A 26,544-nucleotide genomic window follows, 5' to 3' on the forward strand; every position below is an offset into this window, starting at 1 on the left:
GCTGTCCAACACCTACAGGCACACTTCTCAACTGTCCCAGATTTGAATCACATCTCTGCTCTGCCCTTGTCAATCCTTCCTACAAGAGTTGCCTGTTGTGGTAAAGATAGTGAATTACACATAAGACAGAGTGACACTAAGTAAAGGTGTACAGTCCTGTAACATCAAACAATGTACTGTAATTTATCTCCTTTCAGTCTGTCAGTGTCATGAATAAATAGGTATAACATTGTGTAAGTGTCCCTAAATGTCCCTAATGTACTCTGGCTAAGTCCATGTTTTGTGGACATTCATCCTTGTCTGGTTGAGAGCTATGCCTAACATGCCTCTAACCCCCATACAGTAGGAAATCAGGACACAGCCATAATTGATGGAGGGTCAAATTCCCAAACTCAGCCAAATGCAGCTCAACTCAAATGCAAACCAAACTCAGCTGTCAACTGTTTGGCATAGCCTAGGCCTCTGGCAGCCCCACAGCACACCCTGTGCATGTGATGATACATGTGAACATCCCTGCCATCCATGCCATCAATGCAGGGTCATGCAAATGTGTCTGTTGCACAGGGTGACTACAGTATATTACTTTACACGTATATGTGTCATGCAATACTGTTATGCCATGACAGGTACTGTATGCTGGCATGTGTCTTGACTATACATCAAACTTTGTGTTTCTTTTAACCTGTTGGTACACAGGTGCTAGTGTTACAGAATATTTCATGGATCTGTGTATGTCTGTGTCCCAGGAGTCTGTGCGATTCAACTATGGACACATGGTGGCAATACAGCAGCACAGGGTGGCAAAGCAGCACAGCAGAATTATGGTGTCAGTATGGTATGCCAGTATATGTGCATGACTCCCTAGGTGCATATGTGTAGAATAGTGTGTCAGGGACAATGGGGACAGTCAGCATCTTCATGCTTTCATACCCTGTGACAATGTCTGCTACCCTTCATATGTGTAACCTGGGTATGCTGCACATACAAATCTAGATGGTGGCAGACATTAATTATGCTTATGTAGATGAGGGCAATTTATGGCCAATGGCTAATCACATGGCCATAAAATGCATAATCAATGCACAGAAATAGGCCAGATTGCCATGTCTCTAGTGCTACAAGGAGATATGTTTATACAAACACACACAAGTTTGATGCTGTGAGATTAGAATCCCTACCTGTCTAGTAGTACACACTATAGCTTACAGCACTTATATGCACCACTCTGTTTATCTGGTACTGCACTGTCAGCCAGTGCTCTTAAGGTGGATGACATGAGCAGGCCTTGTAAATGAGGCTAATGTTGAGACCAGCAGCTAGTCAGAGGACATAAAATGAATAAACATTGCACAGAGATGCCTATACAGGTTTGTCTGAAGTGCTGCATGGGGATATATTTGCACAGACAGAGTTAGATGAGGGGAGATTGGAATCCCTACCTATCTAATAGTAGATACTATAGCTTGCATACTTATCACATGCATCACACTGTGTACCTGATATCAGAGTGTCAGCTAGTGCTTTTAAGGTGGATGACATCCACAGACTTATAGAGAATGGAATTTAGAGGACAGCAGCCAGTCACAGGGCTGTAAAATGTATGCCATAGCACAGAGACAGCCCATATGGGCATGTCCATAGTGCTGTGAGGAGATATAGTGATACACACAGAGTTGGATAATATGAGATTATAACTCCTACCTTTCTAGTATTCCAGCTCACAGTACTTATCACATGTGCCACGCATTATGTCTGTTGTATATGCTGCTGCAGGCACAGTACTAATGGAGTACGCAAAGTGGCCTTGTGTTAGACTGCATGTGTGGCCTGCAGAGTGATACAGCTTAATACTGTTATTGTATCTAGTGTCCTAGGGGTAGGATCTCTGTTACTATCCCTGCTATGTGTGTACACTTAACAGTCTGGCCATATGTGGCTGTTTGCAGTTTGATAGGCGGACATGTGGCCAGGGATAATATGGCCTGTCCAAGGCATGCATTGCACCCATTGTACATTACACCACCTGCATATCTATGACTATCTACAGGGTGACAGTCCACAGGCAAATGGGCCTGTGGGTGAATGGATTATGTACTGTTGCGGCCTTGGTTTGGTTCCATCAGACAGCTGTTGTGATGTGTATGTGCAGATAACCCCAGCATTCGGGGGTATGTAGAGACATTTGTATATCCCTGCCCATATCTATATAAATGTGTATAACAAGGATGTCTTCTTAAATGTAGCTGTGTGTGTAAGTAATATAAATGTGTTATGTAGATGTGTGTGGGGAGTCTATGTATCACTGTACTTTATATAGCTATAGATGCATCTTATCATATACTGACAGTGACACCAATCAAGTGAGAGAGGGTATGGAGAGACAGACATGTATACATAGCTGTATGTATGTACAGACATATTTCCATATAGCAGATCTTTGGGCAGGATAGGCAACAGACTTGGGCTCAAATTAGCATGCCCAGTGTGATCATTTGTAATTACGAGGTGACTCCAGACCAGAGCTACCTGTATTCCAGTCTGGGATTATTGTGTGCTGCAAGCCATTGGCTGCTGTACCTGCTACCACAGTACTGTAGTTCCCTGCTATTATCCATGGCATTCCCCATCTGTTTGCTGGTGTTAATATGTGACTCATACTTCAGAATTGTACAGAGTTTCGCAGACTGTCCAGATTTTTGCCTCATATTTTTGGCCCGTTTCACATAATATTGTGTTTTTCAGGCAAATTAGTGGAAAATCAGTGGAAATTGATGTAAAGAAATAATGACAGAAATTTAAGTTTCAGGTGCCATGCACATCAGGATAGTCATACTAATGCAGGACCGGTTATTCCATTGACAGTCTATGTTTGTAGGGGCACAAATTTAAAACTTGTCACAATTTGTGGGCCTCGGTCTCACTTTTATTCATTTTATTTGGCCAGATTCCCTGCACTAAAAGGCTGAGAGGTATGATGTGCGTGGGGTACATGGTGAAATACCATACACAGGGTGACAGTCTACATACCTCTCCCTGTATATGCTTTTGCAGAATGTCCAGCATTTTGCCCCAAATGTCTGCTCTGTTCCTAATACATTTGTGGTTTTCTGGTGTTATACTGTATACAGTAGTCACTGACTTGTTGTATTTACTGACAAATTTAAGTGATGGCCTATACATTCTGCAGCTAATCTGACCTGTTGCAGGGTGCTGTTATACTAGCCACCTGCTAGGTTACTCAGAGTTTGTATAATCTCTGTCTGTAGGCATGGCCCTTTGTGCCCTCCATTCATATTTTACATCATTTTCCATATGGTTTTGGACACATGGTGGTTAGTTTTGCACATAACTGTGTCCTCTATGCTATTTCTGGCACTGTCCATACATTTTTACAGCACCTGGTGTCATTTTTACATCCTGTACATGGAATTTTTCCATTACATTACAGACACCACCATGGGGTCTGCACGACTGCCTGTCTGCTCACTGGATAAATCTACCTGCCTCATTTGCATGCATTTCACCTGCTTATGAGGTGATTTGCATGCCATGGACACTTCCTTGTTTGCACTCTCATGCATGTCCCTCAGCTCCCTTTACTAGCTCACACATCTAACAAACAAACCAAGAAAACCAAAAAACTAGCATTAAAGAACACCAACAATGAAACACCTGTAGTAAGAAAGTGCTCAAAAAAACTTTTTAGCATAAAAACAAATTATTTCTCCACTATTTCTCTGAAGACTTCATCAGAAATAACATGCAATTAATAAACATCTATATTTAAATACAAAACAATTTAGGAAATTTACTTTTGCTGTTATTGATGTCATACTGTTGGATTTAACGGGAGGTAATTTCAAAACCCAGGTTGAAATGAAAGAAGTTGAGTGGCAAATACGTTTAGCTGCTTATTTTCCACCTGGTTTAAATGAAAGTATGAATATTAAATGTTATTTAAATAACATTAAATCCAGGATTTATTCTGTTTGACTTAATAAGGGTTAACTTTAGTCTTTTTAGAAAAATGTTTTCATTGGATGATTGGTTATTGTTTTGTAGTTAAATATGGCTGTTTATTAATTGTATGTTATTTGGTGTACATCGCACATGTGGTTATGTCCATGTGAGCACCATGCCACTATGCCTCCATGTAGGCTTTATTAAATTCCCCCGCACTGAAAACATTCCTTTTTAAGTCATTGATGCTGAGTTGTAGTTTTTCTTACAGCATTATATTATCGTGTGCTTCTGAAACGGAGTGCTTGTATTTAGAGGATAATGAAATGTCATTACATCTGTTGCAATTTATTAATCTCTTGGAATCAATATTCTTAGATAGGAACAATGAATATATTTATCACTTTCAATACGTCAGGGTAAGCTTGTAAGCTTTATATTAAGCAGTGCTTGCCCCACCCTTTTATTTAAGTAACAATGCCTTTAGTATAACATTATTTTTTCATCCTCTGTGCAGGCCACATGCATGATACACTCAGTTCCTTTGATGGTTGTCTTGTTAATTAGTAATTGTTTTTTCATTTTCTTTTACCAAAATCATTTTATACAGAAGGCACAACCTACTGCTAGAGGTTGCAATAACATTTCCTATTTTATTAATTATGTACCGTGTCCTTTATTGTTTCTCTGCCCAATGTTCATCCAATCAAATAGTCTTCTAAAGGCAGCCTTTTATTTAAGTTTACTCCCTCCATCTACAATTATGCAGGCTTTCCTCCTTTTTATAAGCTAGCCTTTTCCTATCTTTGCAACCCAGTTCTCCAGTTTCTAAATATGGAGTTTTCTTGGTCTTTGCCTTACAATATCACCTTTAATTTCTTTCATTTACTCAATCAACTGTATTACACTTCTAATGTTTAGTAACTTAATTATTTTCCGATTTTTTTTTTGTTTTACTTTTTTGGCTAGTATGATTATTACTGATTCTAGTCCACCTATGCTACCTTTCATCTGCAGAACTTCTACCCAGCTTAACAAGTAACTTGTTTCATCAATCTGCCAGCCCTTTCCATCAGTTCTTGAACTAATTCTTGTAACTCTTCCCTAAACATCCTTAGCTTTGGGCATATCCAGAATATATGGATCCAACTTCCCAGCTGTCTATTTTTACATCTCAAACAAATATCACTAGCCTCAGGATTCATAGGTTCATGGGTTCATAGATTAGTACTAAGCTAATTGCCCTTGCGAGCCATTTTTAACCCTAGCCAATCATCTCTTGTGAGACTCAAACCCTGCACCTTGTGTTTGTAAGGCAAACACCTTAACCATTAGGCCACCCTCCCTACCCCTATATAAGTATATACCTTTATCAACCTTTCTTGAGAATAAACATATTTATGCAGATACTTGTCAGTGTCACAAGCTGATGGTTACATCCCTACCCCTCCCCAGCACTTCCATTGTAGAGCAAAAAAAAAAATGTCCATTCCCACTACTGGCACACCCAGTTCTCCCCTGCACCAGCCATTCAGGTCCCTTTTCTGTGCCCTGCTGTTAGATCCATGCACTCCCTTAGCTATTTCATTAAAGAACAACAGAATAAAATATCATTCCTACTCCTGGCAAAACCACTCACCATTTCGCCTGCCCCAGTCATTCGGGACCTAATTCTGTCCTCTGTTGTTAGATCTATGTTCCCCCACTCCTCTTTTGAAGAGCAACAGCATTAAAAAAGCTGTTTCTACATCCCTCTTTTCCTCTCTCCTTCCCCAACCATTCATGTCCTGTTTCTGCGGACTGCTCCTACAATCCTTCCAATTTTTTATTTAAGAAAATATTTCTTCTTTTAAATTGTAGCAAAATGCTTTCCACAAATGTAGCAAACAGTTGCTACAGTTTATTCCCTGCCTGCAAGGAGCACTATGGCTCTCATGTTTTAGTTTAAAAAAACAATCTTCTTTTAAACTGTAACAAGCTGCTTGCTATAAATATAGCAAAAAGTTGCTGCAGTTTATACCCTGCCTGGACTGGGTGCTACAGCACCCAAGTTTTAAATAAAAAAGTGAGATTGTCTTTTGTTTTTACTTTTAAAATGTAGCAAACCGCTTGCTACATTGTAGCAAGCAGTTACTATAGTTTAGACCACACCCACAGTGCTACAGAGCTCAGATTTGACAGCAAATGTAACAATGGCTTTTAAAATCCGTTATTGCATTAAAGAGATATTCAGATCAGCTGATCACTCACCCCCCCACCACCACACTTAGTGCTTAGGGAAGTTGCCCCCTCACTCTGCCCTAGCTGCAGTTCTTAAATGCCTTACCTAAATGACCCCTGTGTTCCCTTATATGCCCAACTTATGATCAAAAGTTAATTCTCTCCACTAGGTGTTTATTCCCATTCTGTCTCAACATCATCCTTTTCCATTTAGAATCTTATTGCAGGTTTTGGAGATAATAAATTAGCTTTAACTATTCAGCCTTACAGTATTCATGTAGTTAAGGGCTATTGTGCCTCCCTCCTGTAATGGAAGGAGTAATTTCTTTCATTTCACTCTAGGGCTTTTATCTGCTAACATATGTCATTGCTTCTCTCAAAATCAAATTACAAAATCTGGTCCCTGAATTGTGACTAAAGAACTGTGTATTATATAGTGCCCGAGGAACCACATACATTTTAAACTTCTTTATCTTTTGTTCTGTATCACTAGATATTATTTGCCATTTCTTTAACTTGCTAATGATTTTCCCTTTTATCTCTTTCCACATCCCTTTCAAAAACTGATATAGGTCTCTTGTTAACCAAAACACAAAGTATTTTATTTTATAATAGCCTAAAGTTGTGGAAATTCCTGAACCAGAGCATGATTAGGATAATAGTCCATACAAAGCAGTTTGGTTTGTCTTCATTTATGTTATACATTGATACTCTTGCAAACTTTCACAAAATATAAAATATTTTGGGGATATCGGTTTCAGGGTTTGTGTTGTATAATATCACATTATTTACAAACAGAGACAGTCTTCATTCCCTACCATTTCAGTCCCATTCTCTAATTTCTGACTGTCTAATCTTTTTGCATGGGGCTCCAAATGCAATGCAAATAATAGTAGGGTAAACAAATACCCTTGCATTATTCCCCTGCCAGTCAGGACATCTGATGCTACTTCTGTATTTATTTTTTATAACGGCATTCAGTACTCTAGATAGTTATTGTAACAATCCAATGAATTCCAAAGGGAATCCTATTTTATGCATAATCTCCCACAGAAAATCCCAGTGGACTTTATCGAATGTCTTCTCTGCATCCCAACCCAATAAAAAAAAGTAAATTTTGTTTATTGTTAACATTGGTAAAAGATAATAATGCCTTATAATAATATCCATAAAACAATTTTGCCTTACTGATAGGAGGAGTCATAGACAATTCTATATACCATCAAAGTGTTCAGCATTGTTAAATATGACCAAAATATCAGTATCCATCAATAACTCATTTCCCATGAGCATGTTGAAAAGAAAAGAGAATTTTGGAGGCAGAAGAGACAGCTCCAGTGGGTGAATTCTTGTTAAACAAAGCAACTCAGGCCAAAGAAACCAGTATTTATAGCATCTCATTAAAATGAGCTTCTGCTGTCTATGCGCATATCTCAAAACTGAAAAAGATGTCTAGTATAAACTGATGTTTCATTGCTCACCTGTTAGTTTGAACATATTACTTCCATCATGATGCTGCACTAACACAGCTTTCACCTTCTGTACAAATACTCAGCAGTTATGATCCACAATTTGTTTTTATAGCACCATTTTTTTAAGAATGGCCTGTGTATTCTGAAAAACAAATACTGTTATCAGTCTCTGTCCCATATAGCCCTAAAGGCTGACATGTTAATGTACATTAAATCAGCAACTTAGTTGTCTGCTGAAGGAGTGATTATAGCTTTATAGGTTCATAAGAGGTTACTAGGATAGAGGCCCTAGAGCCTTTACAAGCCTAGCCATGTTAATCCAAGTATCCTCATTTGTTCTTTTTTGGGCAGTTCACAGAATGAATTTATGAACAGAGTGAGTCTGTGATCAATACTGGCTACCTCTGTCCATGAGGGACATGGGTGTTAACCCAGGGGCAGATTTGTGGCATCCCATTAAATTATCTAAGTTGTGTTTGAATAGGATCAGTGAGAAGCTTTGTTTTATGTGAATCGGAAGTCTATTCCAGAAAAGCATCAGTCTCTGTGAGACATATTTGTTTCTCCAGCATGATCTGTTAATGTCGCAAGCTAAGTTGAGCTCCCTAGAGTGAATGACTCTTAAGCCATTTGACTTGTGGATGTGCAGTATTTCCATTATGGCATGGTCATAGATTGCCCTATAGGCCATGCACAATTAACCTCTCAGCAACCTATAAGATTGAGTAAAGTGGTAGGGCTTTCAGCCTGTCCATATAGGTTATGGTTTGGTTTTCCTGTATTTTCTTAGTGAGAAACCTCTGAGGTCTCTCCAGCTGCTGCAGATGTCTGGTGAGGTACATGTATGCATTATACTTTATTAGTGGTCTGATGAGAGTTGAGTTCACTGGAGTTATAACATCCATTGACCTGGATGCTATGCTCTTACTTAGGAGGTGCACTACACAGAAGGCATTCCTTACCATGGTGGTCAAAGTTCAGATTGCTATCAACCTGTGTTCCCAAATCTCACACCACTGGGTTGGAATTCAGGGGAGTGCTGTCAATACTGCAATATGTAGGGAATTCCATTTTACCAAAGGGAATAATAATGCATTTTTTTTGCATTTAGTTTTAAACCATGGCTTTGGCACCAAACATTTGTTTATGTTAGTCCTTCTTGTAATATGCTGGCATCATTGGGGGACTCAATGATTGCTCCCAGTTTGCAATCATCAGCAAAGTTGTTGAGCCAAAAGCCATCTAATTTGGCTTGAACTTCTGAGAAATAGATGCCAAACAGTAAATGGCCCAGCACAGACTCCTGTGGTACTCCACTGGTGACAGGTTTACTAGTGGAGGTGGAGTCAGCAGTTTTGACAGAGTGTGTTCTAGTCATTGAGCCAATTGGCTACTCATCTATTAATGCAAGGGTTAATTCCTATCTGGGAGAGTTTATCAATGATGCCAGACTGAGGCATTGTGTCAAAAGCCTTGGCAAGGTTGAGATAGGCTGTGTGCACTGTTCTACCTTCATCTATGGCTTTGGTGTCATTCTTAAAGAAGTCTTCCAGGTTTAATAAGCTGATCAGGGATCAGACCTTGGCCGCTCCTTTTTGGCATTTACTTCTCAGAAGGCAAGGCCAATGTCAGGGGTCTCTGGCTGACTAAATTTGCAGATGATTGCAAATTAGCAGCTGACATTGATTCTCACACTAACACAGATGTTCTCCAGGAGGGGCTGATACAAACAAACAACTGGTGTCAGAGCCATGGACTAAAACTTAATGCCAAGAAATGCATAATAGTATCCTTTGGAAAGTCATTCATCCCTGTTAACTAGCATATTGACAACACGCACATTAGAGTTGACCAGTAGTCAGGGACTTAGGGACACACATAGACGGCCTTACCCAAACTAATGACTGGTGCCAGAAGCATGGCCTCAAACTGAATGCCAAGAAATGCATCATTATCCCCTTTAGGGAAAATGTTATTCCCACTAATTATCACATTAATAACAATGTACTAAGCATGCAATCAGTCATGAGGGATTTGGGCACCCAGGTTGATAACAACCTGACTTTTGACCACCACGTTGCCTCCATTGTATGGAAGGCTTTCTGCATGGCCCACCTCATAAATAAGGGTATTTCATCCAGGAACAAGGAAGTCATAACATTCCTGTACAATGCCCCCTTCGGCATGTACCTTGCCAAGTGCATGCAGCAGTTGGAGGGACCACAGCGGTTCCTGACCAGGAAAATCCAAGGTCTCAAACATCTATCCGATACAGATAGGCTAAAAGCCCTGTCCCTCTACTCAGTTTCATACAGACTGCTCAGAGTTGACCTGTGACTGGCATACAAGACCATTTCAGACCTAGCCTTGATGGAGTTGCTGTATATCTGCAAGAGAAACTCCACTCATGCAACCCACATACAACCTGGTCTGTGAGATTAATAGAACTTGTTGGCGGGATATATTTGTGTCTGAAAGACTCCCCCATCTGTGGAAATGACTCCCTCTCCATGTCAAGCAGAGTACCTCTCTAGCCCTCTTTAAGAGGAACCTGGACGACTGGATGAGAAACATAAATTACACCCCTTGGGTCCCACCTGTGTCCCTGCTAGACAGGGGAACCCGGTGCTGACTTTGAGGGAACATGGGCGAAATTCTTGGCTAGGCTTATAAGGGCCTCTGGGCCAATAGCCTGGTATCATCCTATGAACCTAAGATATTAATCTAGCCTTTGACTATCATGTGTCTACAGTGGTGAGGAAATCATTCTATGCTGTGCAACATATAAACAAGTATGCTATCCAAGTCCAAGGAAGTCATTGTTCCAGTGTATTCAGCATTCATCAGACCTATCATTGAGTACAATGCCCCCTTTGGTATATACCTAACCAGGCATATCCAGCAATTGGAATGTCCACAGAGGTTCCTCATTAAGGCATAAGTAAAATGTCCTATGCAGACTGCCTCAAGGCCCTATCCCTGTATTCTGTCTCCTACAAGCTTTTGAGGGGAGATTTATGCCTGGCATATAGGGCATTGTCAGTCCCCACTCTGATGGACCTCCTGCATATCCACAAAACAAACAGCACCAGAATTACCCATTCTAAAGACTTAAACCTTGCCTGTGATATAAATAGGACCTGCTGGAGAGATAGGTATGTATCACAGAGACTACTCTGTCTATGGAACAGGCTCCCCATCCATGTGAAGCAGAGTTATTTCCTAACCCAATTCAAGTGGGGCAATTGGATGGGAAAGTGGAAATTCATCCCTGGTTTGCACCTATGTCTCTAATGGACACAGGCAGCCTGTAAATGGTTCATCTCCCAGGCCCATGCTTATACTTATCAAGGATATCAGAAATTGTCAGAGATTTGGGATGCATGACTAGGCTTAAAAAGGCCCTTCTGGTCATTAGCCTAGTAAACACCTATGAACCTATGGAACCTATGATCTACCCTTAATGAAGCCAAACAGGGTTGGGACCAGCGTTTGGAGGTCATCTATGTCCTTGTTGATAAGGTCCATGATAATTCTTTCTATGGCCTTGCAGATGAGGCTGATTAGACTTAGGAGTTTGTAGTTCCCAAGGTCAGTTGATAGACTCCCTTTGTGCAGAGGGATTACTGTTGCTGTTCTCCATTCTGCAGGAGCATAGCCAGTTCTCAAGATATGATTAAAGCAAACACTAAGTGGGTCCACTAGATCTTGTTTTAGATTGTTTAGTAAACAACTTGGGATATTATTTGGTCCCGCTGAGGCTATGTTTTTGGCCTTGGCAAGTGCAGAGATGACCTGTTCTCTAGAGATACTAGGCAGAGGACCGGTGTCAGGTATGCTTTGGGATATGGCAGGTGGGGATAGGGAGGTAAAATTTGCTAGCAGGGTGGCAATATGTATGTATGAGTGATCCCATCTACAACCAATTCAGCACATAACTAGTCATTCTCTTTTAGACTTCAGATGTAGTTAAAGAATGCCTTATGATTATCCTTGGTTAGGTATACAGTTTTAGTTTCATAATTTGTTTTAGAAGATTTTACAAGATTTCTGATTTTCCATTTTAGGCTTAGGAGAGAACTCTTCTTCTGCAGAGTGATATCTTTCTTGCTTTTGTTATATAATCTATTTATAATTGAAATCCACCATGGTGGCATGTTTTTATGGGAAGATCTGGCTTTGATCTGGTCAGGTACAGCAAAGTTTATGCAGTCACTTAAGTGTTTGCACAGAGTATTTGCATACATTTCTGCATAGTGATCATTGATGTCTGTGGCTGTGGGTGGTATGAAGCTTTTTATACCATTGCTTAGTATGCTGTAGTTAGCTTTGGTGAAGCTTTTTGTTATTTTTGTTCCTGTGAGGGTGTGAGTTCCAGTAGTTACTTCAAATGAAACTGATTTGTGGTCTGATATAACCCGAGAGTGCATCATGCATGGGGAAGTACAGATACCCCCCATGTTGGTAAGTAATATGTCCAGAACATTAGACCCCCTAGTGGTGGTACACATTCTTTATTCCAGAACACCTATGCTAACAAAGTACAGGAATCTCTGGGTGAGCATGTTTTTGCTCATGTATGTCCCCCAGTCTATGGACGGATAGTTGAAATCTCCCATGACTATGGTATTGGGCTATATGGTGAAGGATTCCAGTAAATTGAGCTAGGCAGTGTGCTCATGGTGGGGGATCTATAGCTAGCAATGTTGTGGTATTGTACTTTCTCAATAGTTAATTGTACATGGGGTAGCTTTAGAGAGTCATGCTGTTTGACCAGTCTGGAAGTGTATTTGGTTTTAATGAAGATGGATACACCTCCACCTTTGTTTTCTGCATGCTCATTTTGAGGTATGAATGTGTGGAAGGCATTGTAGCCTTGCACAGCCAGGGTGCTCACAGTGACATTGAACCATGTCTTGGTAACTGCCCAGATGTCTGCATCCTCCAATGTGAGGAGTGCTTCCAGGGAGTGCAATTTTGTGTTTAATCTCCTAGCATTAAGCAGTACAACCTTGAGTTTGTCTCAATTATATTTTGTTACACTGGAAAATATGTTGTTTTGACATTGCCTAAAAAAGGCACTATGGGGGAGACAAGGGCCTTTGCCAGTATCCAAAAGCCTAGGAAGAACAGGTGCAAACCATCTCTAGTAAAACAGCGAAGTCTGTCTACCATATCCTCCAAGGCTGACAGATACTGGATCCACCTGGGCTGACACCAGAAGCTGAGCCTATTGTTGAAGTCAATCATTTTTTTGTTTATATTGTGGCTTTATCCTGGGAGAGGATAGGATACTGCTTAGGGCTAGGGACATACCTGTCTGGGACACATAATCCATCATGTCTTTCTTTATATACTCAAGAGAGGTACATCACAAGTCATTCACACTGACATGGCCTATGACAGAGTCATAACAGTACTTGTTCTTGAGTGACTTGAGTGATTGATTAACTTATTTACATCAATGGAGCTCAGGAAGTTTGCACTGTAACTTCCAATGGGCGGAGCCTAAGCCTTTTGACAGAATGAAATTATGCCCTTGTATTTAAAACAGATGTTCATATCTCTGGAACCATCGGGATTATGAAAGATGTATAAACAGCAAACTCTTAAGCACAAGCTATTTTTACAGTGGTAGTGTTTTTTAGGTTCTAAGTTTTAAACTGAGGTTTATAAGTCACAGTAAACACAGTAACTATTACATTTGTAATATTTTACAAACAATTTACAACTCAACAACTACTGAAGTTACACACATGCTTTCAGCAGCATTTTATTCATCTAGCTGAGAGCTTTCCTATGAGGCTAAGGAGTTCTGTCTGTCTTACTTGATCATTGAGATATTTAGAAAAAATGTGAAATGTATATCTATATACATTAATATAAAAAACAACAGTTTCATATCCATTCACCTATACTAGACAGTGGTCAAATGTTAATTCAGTTGAGTTTGCCATTGTGTAAGCTTTACAGTGAAATATTTAAAAACCTTGTACAGAGCATGGTTTTGGAATTACTGATGCAAATAAGAATAAGCAATATTTGACGCCTAGAGGTGTCAGTAGGAGTTAACTGCAGATGCACCTGAAGGTATCACTTGGTGCACCTGAAGGTATCACTTGGATGTAACGAGTTAATGCATTCATTTCTTAATACTCAAAAATGTATATTGGTAAAACTAAACAGATGGCTAAAAGGAACATTTTTGATCATGTAGGAGATATAAAAAATTCTAAACTTTCTTGCCCTGTGGCTATACTTTTTTTGATTAAAAACATCAAATTACTTATGATACTTTTACAATACCCACCTAATGTAAGAGCTAATACAAAGCTAAGGTTATTAAAAAAAGAAAATAATGTTATGTTATATTAAGATTTTTAATGTATAGTCCAAATGGACTAAATGTAGAAATTAATTGTGTAGTATTTTTAAAAGTCAATACTTTAAGAATTAATTGATTGGAAATTATGCTATTTATAAAAGGATGATGGGAATGCTTTTTACTAATCACCTGGAAGACCAAAGGGTCAAGACACTAGAGATTTTAATTAAGGTTGGATTCAAACAGACAAAGGTTCATAGGCTAATAAGTGTATACAAGGCTAACAGCCACTAGGGCCTTTATAAGTCTAGCCAAGCATTCCAGTTGTATCACACAAGCTTATGTGCATTAGAGATTATTTTAAGGGGTATACATAAGCTATAGCAAGATCTATAGGCTGCCTCTGTCCATTAGAGACATAGGTGCTAGACCCAGTGTGTATTTCTGATTTCCAATCCACTGGTCCAGGTTTCTCTTGAATAGGGTTAGAGAAGAGCTCTGATTCATATGGATGGAAAGCTTGTTCCAGAGGAGGCAAGTTCTCTGAGATGCATCCCTTTCTCTCAAACGAGTCCTATTTATGTCACAAACAAAGTTTAGACACTTAGATCAAATAATTCTAATGTTATTCATTTTGTGGATATACAAAAGATCCATCATAGTCAGACCCAACGATGCCTCGAATGCCAAGTGTAAATCACCTCTCAACAGTCTGTAGGAAACAAAGTACAGCAAAAGGGCTTTGATGCAATCTGCATAGGACATGTTGCTTGTGCCCTGTATTCTTTTTGTGAGGAACCTCTGTGGATGGTCCAGTTCTTGCATGTGTCTGAAGGAGGGGTGTACTCAATAATGGGCCTGTTGAAGGGTGAATGCAGTGGAAAAATGACTTAAATGGACCTAGATGCCATGCTCTTAAATGTAAGTTGAGCAACACAGAACAATATCCTTACTACCTTAGACACATATTGGTCAAAAGCCAGGTTGCTATCATATGTAACCATGTACATATGTAGATAGCAACTGCATATGTACCTGTGTACCCAAATCCCTGACTATTTGTGCTACTCTTAGGGGTGTGATATTGATGAGGTAATTTCCTAGGATGCTTGTCTTCCCTAAGAGTTCTATTATGCTTTTTTGGCATTGAATTTTAAGATATGGCTTTGGCTGTATTCTTTTGTCTGTGTTAATTCTTCCTTTAGGTTATTAGTGTCTTGGAGGGATTCTGTGACTGATCCTAGTTTACAATCATCTGAAAACTTGGTCAGCCAGAGCCCCATGATATTGGCCTTTACTTCTGAAAAGTAGATGCCAAAAAGGAATTACCCAGCACAAAGCCTTGAGGGGTTCTGCTAGTGACCGGCCTCTTTGTGGAGGTGGTCTCTCCTCTCCTAACTTCCTTGGTCCTATCTGAGAGCCAGATGACTATCCAGCATGTAACATAGACTTTTTTCTATATCCATCAGTTTGTTTGCAATGCCTGAGTGTGGTATTGTATCAAATGCCTTAGTCAGATCAAGATAGGCAGTATGCAGCATTTTGCCCTCATCATGGCCTAGTAGACCTTCTCAAAGAAGTCTTCCAGTTTGATTAGGCATAATCTGCTCTTGATGAAACCAAACCAACTAGATCCAGTGTTTGAAGGTTTTCTATGTCCTTATTAATCATGTCCATGATAATTCTTTTGATGGGTTTGCATATGAGACTAGTCAAACTTACAGGTATATAGTTCCCAGGGTCTGTTGATGGTCTAAACTTTACAGAGGGATGACTGTTGCAGCTCTCTGTTTGAGTGATGCAAAGCCTGTTTGGAGGCTTCACTTTTAACAGAGACTCCCTTGATCCTAATAGGTCATGGTTCAGACTATTTAGGAGGCATCCTGGGATATCACTGGGGCCCAAAAATGCAGTGTTTTTGGCCATAGACAGTGTTATCTGCTCACTAGTAATAGTTGGTGGGGTTGTTTGATGGCATTTCCTGGGGGGCAGTTGGAAGAGCATGTAAAATAGGAGCTAAATTTTTTGGCCAGCAGATTTGCTTTATCTTCTGGCTCCATGTAGGTGGTTCCATCTATAATTAGTTCTGCACACTGCTGTGTGCTGCCTTGGAGATTTCAGACACAGCGAAAGAAAGTCTTGTTGTCCTTTGTCTCTGTGGCTATTATTACCTCAAATTTGGCTTTAGAAGACTACATTTGCCATCCTAGTTCTTTGTTTAGATTGCTGAGAGTGTTTTTATCATGCTAGGTGTAGCACTTTCTAATCTTGGTTATGACTTTTTTTTTCTTATATAACCTGTTTATGTTTGCATTTTACCAGGGTGGTTTCTTTTTTACGTTAGTTATGAACTTATTTCTGGTAGGCACAGCTGTCTGAATGCATTTACTGACATGATTTTATAGTGATTCTGTGGGCAATTCTGCATAAGCAATTGTGTTCTCAGGATTTGGGTCGGGGCTTAACATTTGGACAGGTTATTACTTAGTGGTAGGAAGTTTGTCGTATAATATTTCATAAATGTTATGGGGTTAGCCAGGATCATGGAAGTGATTTTATTATGAAGGAGACAGCTTTGTAGTCTGACTTTACTAAACAGGGTACTACATTGGGGGGAGGGGTTACAGAATTCTCATGTTTGTTAGTACCAGGAGGAGTATGTTTGCACCCATTTTAGGGGTTCAAAGTGTTTCTGTTTACAAAGTCCTGGATCCTCTGGGTTTGTTAATTTGGGATCACTTAAGTATCCCAGTTTATGGTGTGGTAGTCAATGTTACCTGTGAATATGGTACTGGGTTGCATAGCGACAGCTTCCAGGAAGTCCAAGTAATAATTTTGGTTTATTGGGTCGTAACGGGTGACCTACAGCTTGCAAGGATATGATACGAGGTTGTTGTTGATACAGACTGAGTCACTTCCACCTTTGATCCCTATCTGTGCAGAAACTGGCCTGAATGTATGGAAGACATTGTAGCCCTGCACTGCCAGGGTGCTCCCGCTGCTTTAAACCATGTCTCAGTAACTGAGCAGATGTCCACATTCTCCAATGTGAGGAGAACCATGGACAGAGTGGAGTTTCTCATTTAGTCTCCTGGCACTGAGTAGTAAGATTATAGGTTGCCTTTTTTTGTACTATTTATTACACTTTTTATTGCCTGCCACCTACTTTTATACTGAATTTATATACTGTGTTCTAAACGGTTCCCTATTAGAAGACCGAAGACGCATTCCTTCAAATGCATCTTGGTCAAACTCAAAAGCCTGAAATGGCAAAATATCGAAGTGGCTTTTAAGCAAATTCTTTCCCTGGGAAAGAATTTGCTTGGCCGCTTCATTACTTTGCTGTTTTTGGCACTGTAGTGCGGTCTTGGAGTTAGTATATTTAAGTGGGGGGGGGTGAAGCCCCCCACTTAATGTAATGTTTAAAGTGTTTTATTTTTTTTTTTTTGTTGGAACAGCGATTTTTTTCCCCTAGGAAAAAAATCGATGTCCTGACAGTTTGAAATTGTAAGCTTTCGCTTACATAGGGTCGATTAATCACCATTCGCTTTTTTAAGCGTTCGGTGATCTAATATAGACCCATTCTAAACTACACTATTGTACTGGAATTGTCTGCCTTACTGTGCCTGTTAAATAAAATTGTATTGCCGTTTTCACTGTTTACAAAGTTCTTTTTGCTATTTTCACTGTTTAAGTATTTCTTGGTATTTTTTGCTGTTACAAAGCAATCTGTTCTGCTTGCGCTGGTTTTCCTGCCAAACAGTGTTAAAATAACTGACTTGTTCACTGTTTAAAACATTCTTTAGAGTCTCCTCACTGATTTTCTGCTGTTTTAAACAATTTTTAGTGTCTCACTGCTATTCTTCTGCTGTATTAAAAATTCCCTAGTGGTTCCCGATCAACTAGGATAGCTAGTAGCTATAGTATAGTCCAGATACAGTTTTGCTGCATCTGGGTCTGTTTGTAGTGGCTATTTGTTTTGAGCCCATTTCCCAGGCCATCTTGGATTGGAAGGGGCCTTTCAATTCTGATTGGAACCTGTCTGGTGAAGGCTGGTTGGTCTAGGGCTTAGAATAAGCACCCTCAATGGACCTTTTGAACCATTTTAGGTTCATATGTTCATAGGTGTTTACTAGGTTAACAAACACAAGGACCATTTAAAGACTAGCCATGCATCCCAAATCTCTGACAAGTTCTGATACCCTTGATAAGTATAAGCATGGGCCTGGGAGATGAACCATTTACAGATTACTTGTGTCCATTAGAGACATAGGTGCCAAACCAGGGAAGAATTTCTGTTTTCCCATCCACTTGTCCAAGTTGCACTTGAATTGGGTTAGGGAGGAACTTTGCTTCACATGGATGGACAGCCTGTTCCATAGGCAGGGTAGTCTCTGGGATACATACCTATCTCTCCAGCAGGTCCTATTTATATCACAGGCAAGGTTTAAGTCTTTATAATGTATAATTCTGGTGCTGTTTGTTTTGTGGATATGCAGAAGATCCATCAGAGTGGGGTCTGACAATGCTCTGTATGCCAGGCATAAATCTCCCCTTAAAAACCTGTAGGAGACAGAATACAGGGATAGGGCCATGAGGCGGTCCGCATAGGACATTTTACTTACGCCCTGTATTCTTTTAGTGAGGAACCCCTAAGGACATTCCAGTTGTTGGATATGCCTGGTTAGGTACATACCAAAAGGACATTGTACTCAATGATAGGTCTGATGAATGTTGGATACAGTGGGACAATGACTTCCTTGGACTTAGATGCCATACTTTTATTTATATGTTGCGCAACATAGAGTGATTTCCTCACCACTGTAGACACATGATAATCAAAGGCTAGATTACTATCTATGTGTGTGCCAAGGTTCCTGACTACTGGAACATCTCTAAGGGGTGTGCTGTTAATATGATAGTCACCAGGGACTGATGACTTCTCAAAGGATACTATTATGCATTTCTTGGCATTTAGTTTAAGTCCATGGCTCTGACACTAGTTGTCTGTCTGTGTCAGCCCCTCATGGATAATATTTGTGTCAGTGTGAGAGTCAATGACAGCTCCTAATTTGCAGTCATCTGCATATTTAGTCAGCCAGAGACCAGGAGGTTTGCTATATCTTCTGGCTCAGTATAGATGGCTCCATTTACAATGAGCTCTGCACACAATTGTATATTGCCTTTGAGGTTGCAAACATAGCTAAAGAATGCTTTGTGGTTGTCCTTGGTCTAGGAGGCCAGACATACCTCACATTTGGTTTTGGTAGACTTTATTTTCCCTCGGAGTTGTTTGTTTAGTTTGATGAGAGTGCTTCAATCCTGCTGGGTGCTGCACCTCCTAATTTTTGCCATGATTTTCTTCCTCCTGTTATACAGCCTATTGATTTTGTGATTGCACCAGGGGGGCTTGTTTTTTGAGTTAGTTCTGTACTTCTTCCTGGTGGGTACAGCTGCCTCTATGCAGCTATTAACATGCTTATACAGGGTTTCTGTGAACAGTTCTGCTTAGGCAGAAGTGTTCTCAGGGTTTATGGGGGCTTGAAATTTTGCAGGTTCTCATTTAATAGCAAGAGGTAAGGCTTAATAGTTCCTGAATATTTCAGGTGTAGCTGGGTGTCCAGGTTTTATTTTTACCTGAAAGGAGACCATTTTGTGGTCTTGCCTTATCAGGGAAGGCATTACAGTAGCTGGTGTGCATCAGTCTCCCATATTAGTCTCCCATATTAGTCTCCCATATTAGTGAGGACCATATCCAGTACGGTTGAACCCCTGGTTGGTGTATTGACTATCTGGTCGAGGGAGTTTGTGTTTGTGTTTACAAAATCCAGGAATCTCTGTGCATGTATGTTTGCTGTTGTATAGGATTCTCAGTTAATACTGGGGTAATTAACGTCACCCATGAATATGGTATTAGTTTGGATATTTAGTGTTTCTAATAAATTTAAATACATGGTATGGGTTTTCTGTTTCATAGAGGGGGACCTATACCTTGCAATAAAGTGGTATTGGATTTTGAACATGGAGCAATTGAAGTGCATTGTCGTGTTTGACCACCCTTGAAGTATATTTATTTTTGATGTAGATCGAGACACCTCCACCTTTAGTCCCTGCCTATTAAGTAACTGGCCTAAATGTGTGGAAGGCATTATAACCTTGCACTGTCAGTGTGTTCTCCATGGTTTTAAATCCATGTCTCAGTGACTGCACAGACATTCTCTATTGTAAAGAGAGCTTCTAGAGAGTGAAGTTTTTTTGTTTAGACTCATAGCAGTGAGTGGTAATATGTTTAGATTTTCTTGGTTTTAATTTGCTATGTAGGAAGTACTTTCAGTTTGGCATTGCCTAAAAAAGGCACTATGGGGGAAGACAATGCTTTAGCTAATATTTGAAAGCCTAGCAGGGAGAGGTACAGACCATCCCTGGCAAAGCAACGTGGTCTGTTGATCATTTCATTCCATGCTGACAAATATTGCACCCCCTTAGAATGACACCAGAAACTAAGAGGATTATTAAAGTCAATCATCTTTTGTTCATATTATGGCATCATCCTTGGAGAAGCTAAAATGCTGCTTAATGCTAGGCTCATACGAGCCTGAGACACATATTCCAAGAGCTCCATGTTGTCTCTCTTCATATAGTCTAGGGAGGAACATCTCAGGTCATTTACTCCCACATGACTATGACTGAGTCATATTGGTAATTGTGGTCCAATGACCTGAGTGCATTTGTAATGTTGGAAATCCTACCCCTGATAAGCAACTGACCGTTACTTTCTTCTTACTCAGCCTGGTGAGAGAGACAGTAGTGTGTCTCATGATGGAGTCTCCAATGACTAGAATGTTGGATTGTGTAGTGGCTTGGTAGAGGCTCCATGAGATGTAGCTCTATGTGTTGATATGGATGTTGTTTTGAAAGAGTGCATTTGGGACTGCTGAGGGTATTTGTTATGTGGATTTCATCTAGGAGGTCTTTGTGGTTCAGGAAGGTTACATGTAAGTGCCTCAGCATATGTGGGTCGATATGTCTGCTTTGAATTGTGCATGATGGGTGCAGCACGTGTGCTACTGACAACCTTATTGACATTAAGAGTACTTTTATGTGAGAGCTTTGCCTCCAGTGACATAGTGTAAATACATCTCTCACATACCATATCAGGTTGTTTGAGAATTAACTGGTTGTCAGTAAACATGAGGCAATTTCTACATTGCCTCAGTATTCCCATATCTACCAAGCTGGTAATGGAGACAGTAGGAAGTTCATATCCATGGCAACAAACCTTTTTTATTGATTAGACAGTTGGAGTGAGAATATCAATCACTATCAGGAGTATCCGGTTTGCAACTATGTGGACAGTGCTTGTTACAGCAGGTTAGTTGTCCTGTGTGCAGCTAGGTATTAGAGAAATTTCAATTGTGCTTTTACAGGAAAAATGTCACTCAAGGTGTCTGAGTCTGTAGAGAGCACTGAAAACATTCGAGGGAAAATAATATGTAAACCCTGAACATTTAAAGATGAAGTATTTAGGCAGAAATTCTGACATTAGAAACAAATTAAGCAGAACTTACTGAAAACAAGGAATTAGCTTGCAAGAATGATGAAAAGAGGGGAGTCACATGAATGGCTACTGACTGGCAACTGCTAATGCTGATCTCACCACAGCTTCACTCTGTTGGGATACAATGCTCCTTTGCTTCTTCTCTCACCAGAAACAAAATTCTAGCATCAATCCCAAGAAGAGAAGCAGGCCACAGCCTGTTTGGTGATCCACAGTCTTGTCCCAGATGATGCAAGGGTCTGTCGGCTTGTAGCCTTTTTCTGGTAGATGCCTTGAATAGCAACAAGACCAGTCAGGAATGTTAAGTACAGACACTCACTCTCCAACCAGAAAGAGTCAGAAATCAACACACTCTGCTCTTTCTCTTGCCAGGATCAGAATATAAGCATAGATTCCAAGCTGTCACCTATAAAGCAGTTATTAGGCTTTTGGGTGATCAGCAGTCTCCAGGAAATAATGTCCCTATGCTCCTTCTCTTACCAGAAGAGAACAGAACAGTAATCTCAAGATGACTACTGAGAGGCAGAATATGGGCTCTCCAAAAACTGCTCATCTTACAATAGATGTTTAAAGGTAAGATTAAAAAATGGTTTATCCTAAACACTGCAGTGTGCATTAAGCAGTTAGATATGAAACTGGTTAACTTACGTTTTAGCTGTCTAACTGGAGGGTCACTATTTTTAAAAGAGCAAGATAGATTGAAAGGAGGTGGGCACTTTTGTATTCTGATACTATGGAATACAGTGGGATGTCCATAAATTTAAATAAAATCAAACCAACGCAAAAGTACAGGAATGGAAATTGGCGGGGCAATACAGTCCACATACACTCTTCTCCAACCACTTCTGGTCACCAGTTAAAGCAATGTTCACTTCACCACAAAAGAATCAGAATTCCGGTCAGGATAAAACATTTTTTGAATTTATTAATCCAAAGACAAAGTTCAGCAAGCGCTTTCACCCAAAAGGGTTTCCTCAGGCCATAAAATCAGAAAAAGATACAAGTTCAAAGTACCCTATATATACTCAGCTGGCAATGACATCATTTCCTACTACAAAATAAAACTCTAACTAAATGTAGTGCTTAAAAACTCTTAAAATTGACTCAAAAGTATATATATTTCAACCATTAAAACTGTATAATACATATATATACATTACTAAATTGACTTGGTGCATCGATCACACAAACCTAAAAAATTGTTAATTCCAATTTCTTAATACATTCAACTTTCATTCATGCGCTTGTGGCACGAACATATTACACATAAAATCAATAATTAATAATGGATTCCTTAGGTCTAAACCCTAACTCTTCTCCCTTTTAATATTGGTTTCAGGGGTACTCTCTCATTCAATCCAGGGGGTCGGTCTGCTCTCAACCTTATAATCCACCTAGTTTCAATCTGTTCAGGCTGGTTCAGCTGTACTGTCTATCATGGGGCAGTAGCTGCAACTGTGACAAGGCTGGTTTCAGGTTTAAGAATCGACTTAACCTATATAGGATGTTGTGTGGTTCACAGAGGGTTGATAACTGCTTCAAGTCTAGTTCTATTGATGGAACTACCCAGCCTTGTCACAGTTGCAGCTACTTCCCCATGATAGACAGTACAGCTATGTTTATTCAACCTGTCACACAGCGTTGCTTTCATTTTTATCCTAGAGCTACCTGTAACACCAAACATGTGATCTACCTTGTGACCTGCCCATCCTGCCCAGCGTTTTATGTGGGCAAGACTGACAGGAGACTTAAAGATAGGATCAGGGAACATCAATATAACATTTAAATTAAATCTGATAAAAATGCCCTATCTAGACATGTTATAGAAACTTCATCTGAACATGTATTCAACTTTCTAGTTATACAGACGAATAGACCCATTATAAGGAGAGGTGATATAATGAACCAGACTGAACAGATCAAAACTAGGTGGATTATAAAGTTGAGAGCGGCCTGACCCCCTGGATTGAATGAGAGAGTACCCCTGAAACCAATATTAAAAGGGAGAAGAGTTAGGGTTTAGACCTAAGGAATCCATTATTAATTATTGATTTTATGTGTAATATGTTCGTGCCACAAGCGCATGAATGAAAGTTGAATGTATTAAGAAATTGGAATTAACAATTTTTTAGGTTTGTGTGATCGATGCACCAAGTCAATTTAGTAATGTATATATATGTATTATACAGTTTTAATGGTTGAAATATATATATACTTCTGAGTCAATTTTAAGAGTTTTTAAGGGCTACATTTAGTTAGAGTTTTATTTTGTAGTAGGAAATGATGTCATTGCCAGCTGAGTATATATAGGGTACTTTGAACTTGTATCTTTTTCTGTTTTTATGGCCTGAGGAAACCCTTTTGGGTGAAAGCGCTTGCCAAACTTTGTCTTTGGATTAATAAATTCAAAAAAGTTTTTATCCTGACCGGAATTCTGATTCGTTTGTGGTGAAGTGAACATTGCTTTAACTGGTGACCAGAAGTGGTTGGAGAAGAGTGTATGTGGACTGTATTGCCCTGCAAATTTCTGTTCCTGTACTTTTGCGTTGGTTTGATTTTATTTATTCATATACTCAGGATTTGGGACTCTTGGGCGGCAGTTGTAGTATGTTCATAAATTTAAATAGTTGAAGGGGAGTGATTTCACAAAATGATAATTTTGTGCTTACTCATACCAGCCAGTGAAAAGGGAGAGGAAAGGAGATATATAGTCAAATTAACATAAGGGACAGGCAACTAGAAAGACAGTGATATTTAAGAACACAAACAGTAACAGGGTGGAAGGGTGGGAAAAATTTTGTCTGACTCACAAGAAACAGAGCTGTGGTTTCTTTTCAACTTTTAATATGAAATTAAAAGCAGAATACAAATAAAACATAGTGTAAAGAAAACAAATCACAGTATACAAAATAGAAAAATGCAGTACAGTAATACAAAATACAAGAAATCAAAAGCAAACCAACCTTTCTCTCACAGCAAGCTGTGGCAGAGTCTGAGTGAGTTTTCTAAACTTTTTAGCTTTTGGTATTTAAGTCTTGCATTTGAATAGGTTTCCACTTGATTCTACCAAGCTGAACTGAGGGGAGATATCAGCCACAACTCTGAGCTGAGATATGAGATGACAACAGCCTTCTGAGCTTCCCAAAACAATAAGTTGCCTGTTTTTTTTTTTTGCTTATTCATATTATCTTCTGCACATTTTTTATTTCCTGCTGCCTACTTTTATACCGTATTTATATGCTGTGTACTAAACTAGACTGATATACTGCAACTGACTGCCGTTGTGTGCCTGTTAAATCAAATTTTATTACTCCATTCACTGTTTACAAAGCCATTTTTCTACTTTCACTGTTTGTTAAGTATTTGTTGGTATTGTTTGCTGTTGCAAAACAATCTGTTCTGCTTGTTCTGGTTTTCACACCAAGCAGTGTTAAAATAACTGACTTGTTAGCTGTTTAAAACATTCTTTAGAGTTTCCTTGCTGATTTTCAGCTGTAATGTCTCACTGCTATTTTTCTGCTGTGTTAAACATTCTATAGTGGCTCCCACCGAAACTAGGGTAGCTAGTAGCTGTTGCATAGTCCAGATACAGGTTTGCTGCATCTGGGTCTGTTTGTAATGGCTGTTTGTTCTCATGTTTTCCAGGTCATCTTGGATTAGAAAGGGTGTTTCTGCACTATAGTGAGAGGATTGTGCTGAATGGAACCTATCTGGTGGAGGGTGGTTGGTCTATGGCTTGGAGTAAGCATCCTCATTGGTCCTTTTGAACCTTTTTAAAGTTTGTTTCAAGTTTTTAGCTTCTGGTATTTAAGGAATGCATTTGAACAGGTTTCTGTTTGTTTGTGTGTCAGGCAGCAATGCTCACTGCCATACAATTGTGCTCTATAGCCAGACAGATTAACTCAACAGTTTTTTTCCTTAGATACAGCTGTAGTACATTAGTGTTGCCCTCATCCTTATACTTTCCTGGCCAAAGAAATACTGCTAGTTAGGTGAAACCTATTAAACTACCAACAAAAGAAAAACACCCAGGCAGAAATATCCATCCACTGAGCTCCTCCTTGATCCATCCTGAAAAGTGTAAAGATCAAGTGTAAGCTTAGTGATAACAGTCTTCACCCTAGCATTATGGACAGTTGGAACACCCTTGTTTCTCCTGCCAACCTTGTTGACTTGGGTCACTTGAGACATTGTAGCAATTACCTCGTGTATACTGATGACCGTCTACTAATAACTCAGTCTAGTACAGAGTGTGAGAGATGCAGCTACACCAAGCATCTTGAATTCATGCTCCCTCTCACTCAAAATAGTAACAATGAAGAGGTTGTCAACTCACTGACCACTACTCATGCACATAGTACCACTACTCATACACATAGTACGCATCTAACACAAAAATCAACATAAACGGAGGCTCTCTCAAAAAACCTACCAAGACACCAGAGACCTCCTAAACACAAGACTGCTACATCTAACACAGTTCTCATAGCATCCATGACACATAGTAACACCAGTGTCTCACCAACCAAGCTCGTAAGGCATAAAACTCCAAAAACACATTTTCTAGTCATTGGAGACTCAATAGTGAGACACACAGATGTCCCACTCACCTGGTTGGATGAGGAGAAAGTCATAGTCAGCTGCCTGTACAGTGCCAGGATTCATCAGATCATGCATGAACTCAGGTCTCTCAGCAACAAGTACCACTATGACTCTATGATAGTACATGTTGAAGTGAATGACCTGAGATGTACCTCACTGAACTATATGAAGAGAGACATAATTGAGCTCTCTGAGTATGTGTCCCAAGCAGGTATGTCCCTAGCCTTGAGCAGTATACTACCCTCAGCTAGAATGATGCCACAGTATAAACAAAAAATCATTAATTTCAATAATTGGCTTAGTTTTTGGTGTCATTCAAAGGGGATCCAGTTCCTGTCAGCCTGGGAAGCCATGGCCGACAAACGTTGCTGCTTTGCCAGATATTGTTTGCACCTGGCACCTCTATC

This window comes from Protopterus annectens, chromosome 3.part1 (assembly GCF_019279795.1).
Source record: "Protopterus annectens isolate FY-2018-M chromosome 3.part1, PAN1.0, whole genome shotgun sequence".
Lineage (NCBI taxonomy): Eukaryota > Metazoa > Chordata > Ceratodontiformes > Protopteridae > Protopterus > Protopterus annectens.